Below are 16,284 nucleotides of genomic sequence, written 5' to 3'. Positions count from 1 at the left end.
GGCTACTAATCTTGATGGCTGTGTGCTACCTCCAGTACCAGAAGCAGTGAGCCTATATACACCAGTCGCTGGGAAACATGGGTGTGTGGGTGCTGTTGCATTCATGTTCTGCTTGTGGGTTCCTGGTCAGCAGCTGATTGGCCACTGTGTGAACACAATGCTGGACTAGATGAACCCCTTGGTCTGATCCAGCAGGGTTCTTCTTATGTTCAGAACCAGCCAAAACTCTCAGGAGGCTATCCAAAGTGCTGAACCTACTTGGGGGGTTAGGGTTCAGCACCTTGGATAGCTCCTTTAGAGTTGTTGCTGGTTCTAACTGACACTGAAAATGCATTCACAGCCCCATGGAAATTGGAGGAGCCACCATCCCCCATTGCTTCAGGCTGAAAGAGGTTCAACCCCCTGGAGGTGAAGGAATGGGAGCAGCCTCAGAGAAGGTGAATTTTATCCCAGCCAAATTAACCCCACTGGCTTTATGAGCCGGCTGTCTCCTCTTTTGGAAACAACACCATCATGGTCATCACCTTGAGATCAGAGGATGAATCTGTCTTGCTATATTCATCTGCCAAGCCAAGCGAGTCCCACTGATAGCTTTAAAATCAAAGAGGGAGGGAGCAAGCTGCTCACGTACAGTCTCTTCAGCTCCCTCTCCCAGACAAATCATTGTGGGATTAGAAAATTGGTGCTGTATGCCCTCTGTTCAAACAGAAAAGCAGTTGAGGCAGTGGCTGTCCTTGGAGCAGCTCCATGAAGCTGAGAAACTTATAGAGCGGATTGGAGAGGGAGGGGCAAAAGAAGGGGAAAATTTTCGTATAGTTTGCTAGACATTCTTACCACACTTCTCTTACTAGCATCTCTCTCTCTCTCTCTCTCACACACACACACACACACACTTGTGCTCTCATATGTTAAGTTGATACACCTTACTGAGTTGCAGTACTTTTGATTCTCTGACTGCAAGGTAATAAATGATCCCTCTCCAATTTCCATGAGTAGGTCTATGGACCCGTGAAAGATAAGAGAATAATTTTATGGCACATTAAAGACTAGCAAATTGATTATGATCTTAGCCTTTGTGGACAAGAGTCCATTTCATTAGATGCAAGTGATCTTCATCTAATGCTGCATGCGATGGACTGTTGTCCACGGAAGCTTATTGCATAATACATGTGTTGGTTTGTAACGTGCCACAAGACTCTTTGTTGTTTTAGCTGCAACAGACCATGGTGGCTACCCCTCTGGAAACTGCACCATGAAAGATATTCATGTTGACTTTGGAGTAAAGAGAAAAAGAGAAGGTAAACCAAGAACAAAGGTCAGTTATATAGAGTTATAGTATTCAGGATAATAACAATTCTGAGCAACGCTGACATTTCATGGTGTCATAGTGAGTCTGCTTCTTTGTACATACAAACACATTTAGAATACACCATACCTTCTTCCACATGTCTGTTCCGAAGGGGATGATTGCTTAATAACAGCTATTTAGGGACAAAAGACCAAATCTCCTGTTTCCAATAATCGCTTTAGCAACAATTATTCATATGGTGTTTTGATGACCAAGAAGATGGTGTCAGTATTTTATTTTTATTTTATCCCCAAAGCTGTTTTGGCTTAACAGAGTTGCACTTAATGATTTAACAGTGTAATCCTCTTGAACATGTTTACGCAGAAGTAAGTCTTGGTTTGATCAATGGACTTTACACCCTAGTAAGTGAGTTCAGGATTGCAGCCTAATTGATTGCTATTTCTGGTATATTCAAGCATCCCCAAGAAAAGAATCTTCCACACTGGAGTCACTTCACCTGCCAGCTTTCCAGGCATTCCTTTAGAAAGGTAACACTCTTTCATAGTATCGTAGCATAATAACATGGTATTTAACTGGTTCGATGGATATTGATTAAAATCCAAAGACCATAGGGAGAGCGAACAATACATTAAATCAACCCAGGGGTGACCCAGGTCCCCAAATCTAAGAGCCATGTGGGGAAATACATCTTCACATGATGGAGGAGATTCCTACAACATGGCTAATTCCGCTCTAGCGCCCATCTCTTCCCCCAGATATTCACGTCTCTCTTCCCTGCCAGTTTCTAGCTAGTCTGCTGTACTATGCACCCTCTTCCTAGTTTCATATACAGCCCCCAAGTATCCCATCTTGAGACTTCCCGGTTTGTCCTCCTGCTGCTACTGTAGCCTCCATTCTCTATAGAGGCTTTCCACCCTACCCTTCCCTATTGATCTCCCTTAATTCCAGTGTGTGGCCACCAGCTAAGCAGGAGGAGCAAGAACGAGATTCTGCCTAGAGCTGCCTCTTTCTCAAATAGCTTGGGAGCCCTTTGTACCTCTCAAGACACAGCCCTTGTCTAAACTATAGAGGGATTACTTTACACAGCCAGTTTTACAATTCCCAACAGTGACAGTGTAGAATAATGACAACTGAATGGCTGTTTGCACAAGATCCACAAATCCACAACTTAGCAGCAGAGGGGAGGGATGAAATGCCATCCAACACATTATTAGGCCAATGCTAACACAGCCGTCCTCTACACAGAGCTGCTATGTCATTAGGCTGCTAACGACAACAGTGGCCCAAGGACTAAGGATCAGTCCAGTGTGTTTTCATGAAGTTTCACCCCGCCTACCAGCTCATGTGCGACTGTATCACTACCAGACATGTCTTGCCATTATGACAAAATGACAGACTTGTTACAAAGAGGCACTCTGTGCAGAAGTGGCACGGCGGTAATGTGATCAAGCAAGAGTGACTTACCGTTATGTTAAAAGGACAATCAGTCAAGGAAAGTTTAGCAAGCAGCAGGACTTACCTAAGGGGGGAGGGGGGAAGAAGCAGAAAAAAAAAAAGCAGAATGAAACAAATGGACAAAGATGCAGAATTAGATTAGAGAACATCATAGATATTCTGAACAGCAAATATTGGCCCTCTTTACACATCATTTTGGTCTCCTACATCGGTGTGCAGATATAAGATGTCAAAAAGGGTAGCGATAAGGGTGACATTCTTTTTACAGTTATGAGAGGGCTAGAGTGACCTTTTCAAAGAAAGAGTAAAGAAAACCATCACTTTGTCTTCTGTGTGATGCAGAACAAAGCCAGGGTGGCTGCAGCTTTGTGAAACAACTAAGTGACGCACAGTGTAAGTGGTCAATGTCTCTGCACCCCATGTCACTTTGATTCTTATGCTGCGACTGTGTACAATTTATTCTTGATGAGATACTAAACTGACTGGCAGAGCTCCCAGACATTTTATTCACGTATTGTTCAGATGAAGTTGAAGCTGGCAATGATTTTGTTTGATGAGTTGATCTTCAGATTTGATTTCATTGTTGCTAAAATACTAGGGATGTCAGAGAATTCCACCACGGATCTCAGTGAGGCTGAATGCCAGTGCATTCGGCCCCCCGAAATCCGTGGCGGAACGAAGCCCCCACCCCCCCGCCCCACGAAAGGCGCGCGAAATGGAGCACTTACCTGCTGCCATCCGCGCTGACTTGTGAATCTCATCATAGCTGTGATAGGCTACGTAAATAATTACGTAGCATATCACGGCTAACACAGGGACGCCATTTGCATCCCTGCAGAGGCCGTGATAGGCTACGTAAGTATTTGCATAGCCTATCATGGCAAGCTAAAAAAAACACACCAGTGTATGCAAATGGCAGCGGCTATGGCGGCCGCCATTTGCGTTCCCTTTTTTTCGCTGTTTTAGCCTATGTAAATATTTATGTAAGCTATTACGGTGAAAAAAAGGGGAACGCAAATAGCGTAATGGGCGCCATTTGCGTTCCTTTTTTTTTTTGCCGTAATAGCTTACGTAAATATTTACGTAGGCTAAAACAGTGAAAAAAAGGGAATGCAAATGGTGGCCACTGTAGCCGCCGCCATTTGCGTACGCGGTTTGGGGTTTTTTTGCCTGCAGGCTGCCCAGCCACCGGATGTCTGGCTGCGGGTGCCCCCAGCCGGCGTCTCCACGGAATCTCCGAGGAACGGAGCCGGACGGATTAGGATTTTGGGGGGAGGTGCGGTGCGCCTCCCCCCCACCGCGAATCACCCCGTTGAAAAGGTGACTTTCGTACATCCCTATAAAATACTGAAAGGGTCAGTGTGTAGTACTACATCACTACATCACTTTTTCCCAACCTGGTGGCTCTAGATGTGTTGGTCTGCAATTCCCAGTCAGCATGGCCACTATACACGCGTACCTCCGAGACCATCTGTTGCAGTTGCATGTACCCAAATCTTCTATGGCTTTAATCTTTAATAATCATTAAATTGACAGCCCAGCCTCTTTAGAGAAGCTTCTGCTGTGGGTTTTCTTCTTCTTTTCTTTAAAAATGTTCGTTGAATAAGATCCCACCATTTCCACTGGCAATTTTATTCTGTTGGCCATCTGCTGTTTGAGTCAGGATTCTCCCCTCCCCACTGTCACCCTTATCTTTAACCCTAAATCAAGTTCCCTACATGTTAAAACTCCTGCTTCAAGTCCTTGGGTGCAAGTTAGTGCTATTATTATCCATCTTCTTTATGGCAGACTTTCCAATATGTTTTCAATATGTAAGGACTCCTATTGTGTGTCCCCATAATCCGTTTTCCCTTTTTTAATTCATAAACATGCCCACTGTTTTCATGCAGGGCTGGCCCAAGACACTTCCTTGCCTGAGGGAGAGCAGCAAATGGTGCCCCTCACCTACCCAAGTGAAGGTGGATAGGAAGCAAAGCCAGGCACATTATTTGGGCACATGAGGTGAACACCCCCCTGCCCCCCAGCACCTGTCCTCATCTCTAGCAGTAAAAATACAATATTAACAAATTGAATAGCTAACAATTTGCTGCTGTTTTAAATCTGCTGCCTGAGGCAGCTGCCTCTCTCTACCTTGTGGTAGCGCCAACCCTGTTTTCACTCATTCCTCCCATTTCTGAATGCTCCATTTCTGAATAAGACTACCCAGTAGGCTTAACTGACAGTGGAAATTTAAACCAGGTTTACTGGACATCACATTCTCTTCCTATTAAAGCAAAAATATGTTTGCTTCACACGCTTTCTCCTGACAACGCTTCCAGGATTCCGAGAGCTTGGAAAAGCATCTGGTTGTTTCCAACAACATCATATACCTGGCATATATTCAAAGTGCGAGCCACCACAAAACCAATGCTTTTCAACAGCTTCACACGCTTTCTCCTGACAACGCTTCCAGGATTCCAAGAGCTTGGAAAAGCATCTGGTTGTTTCCAACAACAGCATATACCTGGCATATATTCAAAGTGCGAGCCACCACAAAACCAATGCTTTTCAACAGTGTAATGGCCCACATTTTAGTTCCTTATTTTACCCGAAATCACAGATTTGTAGAAAGTTTTAAGTAATCCAATCAGGAAACCACCATGTAACTTAAGTGATTCATCAAACAGCATGGATAATGAATAGAGAATATTCAGAGAAGCTAGATTTCAGACCATTGTTCCAAGAGTAACATTTGTTCCCACAAATGATTCATCTAACAATTGAGAATAATGAACAAATTAGTAAAAATCATGATCTGTTCACTGATAATTTGCCAAGTGAAAAAGAGGACAATTTGTCCAATGCATTTCCCACCAAATATACATCACTCAGCTCTAATTTGGGAGGATACTGGGGTGAAAGGACAAAGGATGCCAGAGTAAAGGGAGAGGAAAATTATAACCTAGTGAAATACTGAACTTCGTAGGACAGTCTTGTTCTGAGCACCTTGTGGGCTAAATTCTGCCTCCAGCTATATTATACAGAACTGATTCCATACAGTTCTACTGAAAACGTGGCCCTCATCAAGCAAAACGTCAGATGGTACAATCTACCCCATCATGCGTAGGGGAGCAAAGCCACACCAGCCCTTCTCTCAGCCCACCTGGCATGCAGGCCCAACTTCCACTGGCCCTGGTTGTCTGTGAAGGATCTGCCTGAAATCCTATGTGAGTAGGCCAAAATCATGCTTTCAATCTGGGAATCAAATGCTTATTTTTAGATTACTTCATTAGCGCAATCCCTGTCTAGATGGTGATTGACACTCCAGACACTTGGGGTTTAACTACAACAGTTTACTAGTAAATTAAGCAAGCAAATCACAACTGAAGGTATTTACAATAATAGAGCTGAGTCAAAGGCATTAAGAGAAAATAAAAGTTGCAAAATGCAAGTTTCTTTACCCTAGCTGTACTTAGACTTCTTCAGGCTGCTTCTTCCTGCTTCCTCTTCAGGCTCTGCTCTTCTTGACTAGGCTTGTTTTGCCTCACAGGGATACCCCCTCCCAACAACAACAACAAATCCAGGCCTCTAAGACTGACCTTTTTTCCCTTTTGCTTCTGTAGGCCTCAAACATTCACACCCGGTATAAAGCAGCTTGCATGAGCCAGATTGAGTCTGATTGCATGATCCAGCTTTGAGTCTGAGAGACTATGTTTAACAGTGGAAATCTGGGAAGAGCTCAGTGAGGAAAATGGATACCCTGTCTTATTTTTCCCTTAAAGGAAAAAAACAGCAACCCTAGGAATGAACAATGGTCCCAAACTAGAGATATATGAGAAATATGTTTCTGTTTGGTTTTGATCAGGATTTACCCCGTTCGCACCTTTTGGATCAAACATGGACTTGGACCCAATCTGAAGTCAAAGTTGGTACATTTCTGAACTTGCAGTGTCATTTGCAGACTACCCCTCCCCCACATTCCTCAGCATACACACGTTTGAAAAATGTGATGAAAAAATATGTACTTTTGAAAAATGCTCACTCATATGCTTTAATCAATGGGAGGAAAGGCATACATTTCAAAGATGCACACAATTGATGCATACATTTGGAAAATGTACAAAAACATGCATGGATTTCAATGCAAAAAGGGGGGGAAAACAAAGCTCACAATCTGATACGGACTTGGGTTGGAGCAGGCTTCGAAATGGTATTTGGAGAACTTCGGCAACCTTGCATTTTGGTGTTCCACACATCCCTATCCCATACTCTCCAACATTTCACAGAAGAAAATAAGGGCATGTTTCTCACACCATGTGGTACCCACCACCACATTTGCATAGTGCTAAAGGTTCTAGTATATTCATTGACTATGCAAGAGCCTATTCTCCCCTGATTTATAATCCAAAGTGGTATTTCTGCATATATATATATATATATATATATAAACAATTCAAGTAATACTTAAACATGTGCAGAATTGCGGGGTCTGCTCTGAATCATGCCACAATGGTCATGGTCATTAGTTTATATGCATGTTCAGAGAATGATAGAATTGTCTGTTGTGGGAAAATCTGGCCCTTGTGGGGCCTGACAGATCCCCACGAAGGACCCAGCTCAGCTTGCATTTGCAAGCCAAGCCATGTGACAGTTCCTGAAACCTGGGAACATTACCAATATTTTTTTTGCAAAAAATGGCAGGCTGGTTTATGCAAAATGGCAGCCATAAATAGTACAATTTGCACAAAATCGTGGCTGTAAATGGTCTCATCTGCACAAATTAGAACATTTGCAGCTGTGATTTTGCACAAATTGCACTATTAATGGCTGCCATTTTGTGCAAATTACAATTTCCACCCCCCCCACACCCCCTGCAAATCATCACAGATGATTGACCGGAAAAATCACACCAACTCACAGATGATTGAGCCTAAGTCTAGGGGGCTAATGAGCCTCGTGTGTCGCAGAGTGGTAGGCAGCAGTATTGCAACCGAAACTCTCCCCACGACCTGAGTTCGATCCCAGCGGAAGATGGGTCCCGAGTAGCCGGCTCAGGTCAACTCAGCCTTCCATCCTTCCGAGGTCAGTAAAATGAGTACCCAGCTTGGTGGGGGAAAGGTAGTCACGACTGGGGAAGGCAATGGCAAATAGGGATGGTGGAGAATTCCGCCACGGATTCCAGTGAGGCTGGATTCTAAAGAATCTAAAGAATCTGGTCCCGCGGAATCCGTGGCGGAACGGCCTCCTGCCCCCCGCCCCCCCCGTGGATTCCCCCCAGGATGGCACTTACCTGGGGCAGATTCAGCAGTGGCGGTGGCGGAATTGGTGGCGGCGGCAGCCGCTCTGGCGGCGGTGGCTGGTCTCCTGGCCGGCCGCGGCAGGGCTGCTGCTGCTGCCGTTGCTGTCCTTGCACCGTGATAGGGTATGTAAGAATTTACGTAGCCTATCACAGCTAACGTAAAAAACACAAAAAAACCCACACAGAGTACGCAAATGGCGGCGGCTACGGTGGCCGCCATTTGCGTGGCCTATTTTTCGCTGACTTATCTTACATCAATATTTACGTAAGATAAAATGGTGAAAAAAAAGGGGAACGTAAATAGCGTAGTGGACGCTATTTGCGTTCCTTTATTTTTCGCCGTTCTAGCCTACATAAATATTTACGTAAATATTTACATAGGCTAAAACGGTGAATCAAAAAGGAACGCAAATAGTGCCCACTATGCTATTTGCGTTAAGGATGTCAGAGAATTTGGCCACAGATCTCGGTGAGGCCGAATGCACTGGCACTCCCGAACTCCATGGCGGAATGGGCTGCCACCCCCCCACCCCGCGTATCCCCCCTGGGACGAGACTTACCTGGGGTGGATGTTCTGGACAGCGGCGGCTCCAGCAGCAGCTTCGGCGGTGGCGGCGGCTGGTCTTCCGACAGGCTGCCACCGCCACCATTTGCAGTCTGTTTTCCCCCCCATTCGTGATAGGCTACAAAAAGACTTACATAGCCTATCACGTCTGAGTTTTTAAAAAAACCAAACATACACAAATGGCAGCGGCTACGGCCGCCGCCATTGGCGTTCATTATTTTTGGCCGTCTTAGTCTATGTAAATATTTACATAGACTAAGACAGCGAAAATAAGGGAGAACGCAAATAGCGTAGCGGAGCCGGCTGGCCAGGATTCTGGGGGAAGGGACGGAGTGCCTCCCCCCCCAGCAGAACCCGGTGGAGTCAGGTAAGCGGGGTTTCATACACTCCTAATTTGCGTTCCCCTTTATTTTCGCCATAATAGTCTACGTAAATATTTATGTAGACTAAGACAGCGAAAAATAAGGAACGCAAGTGGTGGCAACTGTAGCCGCCGCCATTTGCGTATGCTTTTTTTTTTTTTTTACCCAGACGTGATAGGCTATGTAAGTCTTTACGTAGCTTATCACGTCTATGTAAAAAAAAAAAGAAAAAAAGACCAGACTGCAAATGGCAACGGTGGCAGCTGGTCAGAAGACCAGCCACCGCTGCTGCCGAAGCCACCGCCAGAGCCGCCGCCGTCCGGAACATCCGCCCCAGGTAAGTCTCGTCCTGGGGGTATCTGTGGGGGGGCGGGGGGGCAGGCCATTCCGCCACGGATTTCAGGCAGAATTCTCCATCATCCCTAGAAATCCGTGGCGGAATTCTCCGCCATCCCTAGCTGCTCCACGGCCTGGCCGCGGAGCGGAGCCAGCCGTCGAGGATTCCGGTGGGGAGGACCGGATCGCCTTCCCCCCCATCGAGGATTCCGCGAGGAGGGACGGAGCAAAGGGAAGTGAGTTTCATACATCCCTAATGGCAAACCACCCCACTATAGTCTGCCATGAAAATGTCAGCGAAAGCGGCGTCCCTCTAAGAGTCAGCAATGACTTGGTGCTTGCACAGGAGGAACCTTTCCTTTCCTTTCCTTTCCTTTCCTTTCCTTTCCTTTCCTTTCCTTTCCTGGGAGGCTGAGCCAGTGAAAACCCACCAAGCTCTACCCCACAAACAGATTCCTCTGACATCCCTAGGGGATAAGGGCCGTAGACTCAAAGTAAGAGGCAGAATGGGGAAAGAATCACCCCTCAGCGCAATCCCCAAATGACATCACTTTCATTGAGACACTGGAGCATGAAGAACTCTGGATTTCCTCCTGTCCCAATTGCCCCAACCTGAAGAGACTCCATTATCACCATTCTCAGATTCTGAGGACTCCACCCCAGAAACTACTGTTGAGACATGACCTCCACAAAGCCATAGGAACCAACATAAATACAGGATGATTTTTCCCCCTAGTGGGAGCTGAGCCGACCACATAAACTGGGTTGAAGAATATTTAAAGCCTGAGTGAACTCCAGACTGCTAGTGAAGCAATATTGAAGCTCCATTTGGGTGTGAGCATCCAGCCTATCCGACCCTAAGCTCACTGGGAGTGTTCCACGGTCCTGCTCATGTGTGAACTCCTGCTGGTATTTCAACTCCTAATTGACACCCCACCCCCCAGACACGTATTCAAACCCATCCTTGCTCATCAAGCAGAACAAAATCTTACCAAAACCTTTAACTTCTCACAAAATTGTCCATGATACATTGTTTGGACAAGACTCTCCAAATTTGCCTCAAAGTTTGCATGGAATAAAAGTAGGTGCTACTCAAATCAAACCAACTGACTGACAAATTTCCCTTCTCCTAAACTAACTCATCTTCTTCTTAAAACCCTCCCACCCTCCCTTTTATTCACTGCATAGAGATATGATGTCCAGCCAGTGTCTTATGCACTTTTAGAAGTATGGAGTCAGAACAAAGGTTAATCCAGCTCCGTGATGAAGATTATTCAAAAGGTTAATTACTGACTGAAATAAGACTGGCATGGGGAGACAAGAACGGAAATTGAAGTAGGGGAGACAAACTATTTTCCATTAATGCTGTCTTGGCAAATCCTTAATGCCGTTTATATTTTTGACCAAACATGGGAATGATTTTCTCACTCATTTCAACATTTGATAAAATCTCAATTATGTCCCTGTGACATTCGGAGCAAGATGCTAAACAGGGAGGCCACTTAGATATGAGCTACTGTAGTCTTGCCATCAGACTGGCTGATTTCTCCATTATTCTTCTGAGATCCCTTTTTTTTCTTGTTCCAGCTATGTGATTTCCTCCCTTTTGGCTAGGCTCCCCCTTCTCCTGCAGCACTGAGGGTCCCACAGTGGCATCATTGAAAAAGATGATGATGATGATGACGACGATGACGATTCATCGCCATCATCATGATGTGTAGAAAGGTTTTTGTTACTCCAGTTACAGAGCTTCTGAAACTCTTTTAGACTGAGGTCTGAATTCACTTTCAGTAGGGATGTCAGATTCCTGCTGAAGATTCCTACTGAATCTGTCACCAAACAGATTCAGTAGGAATCTGTTTGGTGGGTAGAGCTTGGTCAGCTTTCACCAGCTACCCCCGACTCTGATCTGACATCTGCCAGGTGGTCTGACTTGGCCTGCACCATCAGACCAGCTGGCATATTTTGCATAGCGGCACGGCGGCACGAGAGGGGAGCATGATGGCACTCCCCTCTCACTCTCCTGCCCGTGCTGCTGCACCGCCGCACAAACTTCATCCTTCTCTCCCTGCTGGGGTTGGAGCCAGCAGACAGAGACAGACAACAGTTATGTGACAGCAGCGGGGAGATCCGGGTTCTAGTCCCCACTCGGCCATGGAAGCTCACTGGGTGACTTTGGGCCAGTCACAGACTCTCAGCCCAACCCACCTCACAGGGTTGTTGTTGTGAGGATGAAATGGAGAGGAGGAGGATAATGTAAGCCGCCTTGGGTTCCTTGCAAGAGGAAAAAAGGCGGGGTATAAATGCAATAAATAAATAAATAAAATAAAATCTGCTCAAGAACAGATTCTTCTATACTTACTCTATGTGTTCCAGGGAATTAAATTCAGGGTTAATTCCTGAAGATGTGTAATTAGACTGAGCCCTGGCACAAATTACACCCTGATTAAACTAAAACCACACAAACTAGCAGAAACAGTACCAAATATCCTTAGTCTAGCAGTATATCTTACATATTTATATCCCACTCATTGTCCAAAAGCCCTTCCAAAATGATGGACATTTTGCAAGTTCCTGGAAATCACAAGAGAGCAACATAGACACACCCCTTTCAATAGCTCCTACTTGATGGACTGAGGTAATAATTAAATGAACACTTGTTTGTTCTTCAGTGACTATGATGATATAGCACTCTTTTCAGTGTCCCAAGCAGATGGCACAAAACCAAGTGGGCTATGGAGAAAGGTCTACTTTCATGGCCTGTAAGAAAGCCGTATAGAATGATGCCTATTGAAAACTATTGGATATGTGATCTAGGCAGACTGAATCTGATTCCAAACAGTACTTCTGTCACTTTAAATCCAAGATGTTATGAAGAAGTTCCCAATTCAAGAAGAATATAGGGAACTATGGCATCTTCCACTCCTGCATTATCACTAGAGGTCTTCTGTGGTTATATAAACTGAACTCTCTGCTGTGTTTTTGGATAGTGAGCCATGAAGGATGGGGGGGGGGGCGTAAGTTGGACCACAGGAAATTGAATCATGTTTGGTGACTGAAATGCCATATTTAAATTAATGCAATCAAAGCTGAGGTGAGAATCAACAGAAGGTGAGTTTTGATGTAGGTGGTGCTCATTTGTCCTGGTTTTGCCATAATGAATGTTTGTGGGCATGATTAAAATGCCACTTTCGGTATGATGTTTTGAATTGTGTATTTATATTCCTGTTGAAAATAGTACTTTGGAGACAAATTCAGGGTTAGAAGAGTTCTATTTCCAAACTCCAGTAGTTTGGAAATCCCACCCCAAATATGAGTGAGTGCAAATGCCCTCCAAAGTTTAGTCCTTCCTCATGTTGGGTGCTCTTCTCCTTCTCCTCCTTCTCCTTCTCCTTCTCCTCCCCCTCCTCCTCCTCCTCCTTCTCCTCCTTCTTCGCCCACTGCAGTCCTCCCTTCATAAGTAAACATACCTGTGGTGAGGGGTGTATAGTGGCAGGCAGAAGATGCATCACTGCAGACAGAAGATGCATCATCTTTAGGTCCTGGATGCTCCTGAGCATGTGCAGGAACATTGTTTTCTACCAGGTGCATGAGATTGTTTTGTGGCCCAATACACGGAATCTAGAGCAGGGATGGACAACTTCTGGAGGTTTGGGGGCCATTTTCATTCCCTGGACCCATCCCTCAACACACAGGCATCACCCACCCACCCCCATGGGTGCCAAAACAAGGAGAAAATAAAAATAAATAAATATAAAAATGGCATCTTCAGCTGCTACAGAGTACTAAAAAGGTCAAAATTAGCTTTCAAGCAAGCTGTTTTTGACCCTCTAGGCACTCTGTAGCAGTTCTGGATGCTATTTTTTTTTTACCAACCCCCAAAATAAAACTTGGGGTGTGGTGGGGGCCATACTGGGGGGCTGCAGGTTCTGCATGTGGCCCATGGGCCACATGTTGCCTCTGATTTAGAGCAATAGGAAACTACAATTCCCATACACAGTGACAGGAAATGACACTTCTGAACATTCTTAAGGGCCTGAAGGATAAGCTTACTTGGGAATTTGAGATCCAGCAGGGACGTCTGGTGGCAGCTCCCTGAGGCATGGTTCTTTCCAAGCTTTCAGAAAGAGCTCAAAATGATCAGAGCTCAAAATGATCAGAGCTCCTACTCCAAGAATTCTGAGAGAAAGCTCGGGGGGTGGGGGGCTGTGAATTAATTAGGAGACAACTCATAGGAAGCTCAACCACCACTAATTTAAAGAAAAAAACAACGACCGACAGAGTTTATCTCTAGCAACAAGTAGCTGGACTACAGCAGAGGACCCTACTACTGGGCTGCTTCTTTTCTCTAAATGCAGCCTCCAGCCTCTAGCTGCCTTAGCACTGACAGTGATTTCAGTACTTAAAGAGAAAGAAATATGAAGAGAAGCCCAGTCTTTGCGCTGACACTGACCCTCAGTTACGGCTAATCAAATCTTTTCCACTCCATGTTCCTGGCAGGCCTTGCTGGCTATAACAACCATCTCCCACTGTGAAAATGGAAAACTCCATTTTCACAGCCCGTTGGGGTGGTGAATCACTTTTGGTTATATTTATATCTGGAGTATTTCAAGCCAGAAAATCTATAGAGAAAAAGCTCTCTATCCTAGCACTGATCCCCTAGTCATGGAAAGTCACCCCCACCAACTGAATCATATTTAAAACTGTGCTATTGAAGAGTGTGAGTGGTTGCTATCTAGCCTGACCCATAGATATTAACTCCCTCAGAAACGCATCTATTCCCGTAGTACAGTTGGCTACATCATCACTTCTTCTGACACTAAAACCTAAGTTGATTGATGGTCTTTTAAATCTGGAAGAAGTAAATTTATACAACAAAAATATGTAACAAATATAATGGCTTACACTGATGTCCCTGACAGATACCCCTTCATCAAAGGAGGCAACAGATTTCTGCCAAAATTCCTCATCTCCTGTGAGCTCATTCTACAGTCCCCATTTATACTAAATTATATAGTATATTTTCCAGGGAAAGATCTGTCATTTATTACATAGTAACATCTTGCATAGCCGGATGGGACATAGTTACAACCACCAGAAATCCTGTCTCCATCCATACAGTAATAAATAATTATTGGGGGCTGTTTTCATGATCACTTTGACTGAATTGTGACCTTAGGCCAAAAGCCTATCTATATTAGCTTCCAAAATATTATATGTGGGCCATGCACATCCACCACTGGTTAGAAGTCAGATTTTTGTATCCTACAGCAAACTACTAAAAATGTTAGATAGATAAATTTATTACACTCAGAGATCAGCACGATCATAGATCAGCCAAAAATGTTGATTAAGGATGATGCACTACAAAATGACATTCTGAGCACGTGGGTAAACACAGGTGGCTCACCATGGGATTAGACTGGTTGGAATGGTAAGTTTCCTCGGGACCTTTTTGTTCAAAAGGCAATATTGAAATCATTTCTTTGTGCTGATGGGGATATTTTCTGTATGATCAGGCTGGACCATGTGATAAGCAGCTTGCAAACCAACAATCAACATTGTGTACAAACTTGGGAAACTGCACTTCGTTCTAATCGCAGTCTAACCATAGCATGGATAACCAAGACAAGGTCCACCCTCTCCAGATAGGGCTGCAGCTGGTGTACCTGCCTAAACTGGTAAAACCAACTCCTGGAAACTGCAGCCACCTCAGTTTCTCCAGTTAGCACAGTCCAGGAGGACTGCCAGATGATGCATTGGGGTCTTTTAGGAAGAGTGCAACCCCATCTAAGACCAGTAGTAAACCTCCATACAGAGTGGTTGGTTCCCCAACCCACAGTACCTCTATTTTGTCTGGATTACATTTCAGCTTGTTTACACTTCCACCCCAAAACAGCCTCCAGACACTGTTTTATGAGTTTGACAGCCTCCCTGAGATGTGCAGATGGAAATGAGATGTAGAGCTGAGTATTATCCACATACTGATGATGCTTCAGCCCAAGCCTCCTGATGATTTCCCCCCGTAGTTTCATGTAGACGTTAAAACATTAAAGGGGGGGGGTAGTCTGCTGCTTACTACCCCCTCCCATTTGTGGTATCCCTGTGGTGGTTACTCAAAGGGAAGTCATCTTTCACATACATGTTTTAGCTGAACCATAAGTATTTTAATTGGGTAATTAATTGACTGTGGCTAATCCTAAGCATACTTACTAAGCATACTTCCCAACCCACAATACCTCCATCTAGTCTGGATTAAGTTTCAGCTTGTTTACCCAGGGATTTTGCCCATCCATATTGGCAAACTAGGTGATTGCCTAAGGCCCCAAGTTAAGTGGGGCACCAAATTTAAAAACAAAACAAAACATCAACAGTTTTTTTAAAAAATACAAATATATTAACGAAGATGTCATTATTTCAATTCCCATGCACGTACAGAGGGAATATGACTGAGGCTGTGGAGATGAGCAAGGGACCAATTGGGGATGGTGGGGCTAAGTCAGGCTGCTTGACCTTGGGACTTGGTCCTCCTCCCTCAGTAGGGAGGTTGGAGAAATCCATCCACGGGATCCAGTCCAGTGACCTTTTAGCAGCCCGGCTGCTAGGACTCCAGCTTGATCTGTGTGGAGTCAGGCCAGCTCACAGATCTTCGTGGGGGAGGGGGGTTCTTTAAAAACTGTCATTTAAGCAAGTTGTGGCCACAATTTGCATAAATTAGGCATATTTATGGCTGCAATTTGCTCAGGTTACGTAAATTATAGCCAAAAAATGTGTATCATACACAAACTGACACCACAACTTGCCTAAGAGATGTTTTTGACAGGAAAAAAAATGTGAAAGTTCCCGGATTTTGGAACAGGCCTCCCAGCTCGGCTTGCCAATACAAGCCGAACTGTGGGGGGCTTGGGGAAATCAAACAAGGACACAAGGGCTGGATTTCCCTGTGACAGCCATCCATATCCCTCAGACAATGCGGGAT

Source organism: Heloderma suspectum, chromosome 3, assembly GCF_057233095.1.
Source record: "Heloderma suspectum isolate Gila_16-S chromosome 3, 16-S_ref, whole genome shotgun sequence".
Taxonomy (NCBI): Eukaryota; Metazoa; Chordata; class Lepidosauria; order Squamata; family Helodermatidae; genus Heloderma; species Heloderma suspectum.
The sequence above is the reverse complement of the archived record's forward strand: the minus strand, read 5'-3'. Positions refer to the sequence as shown.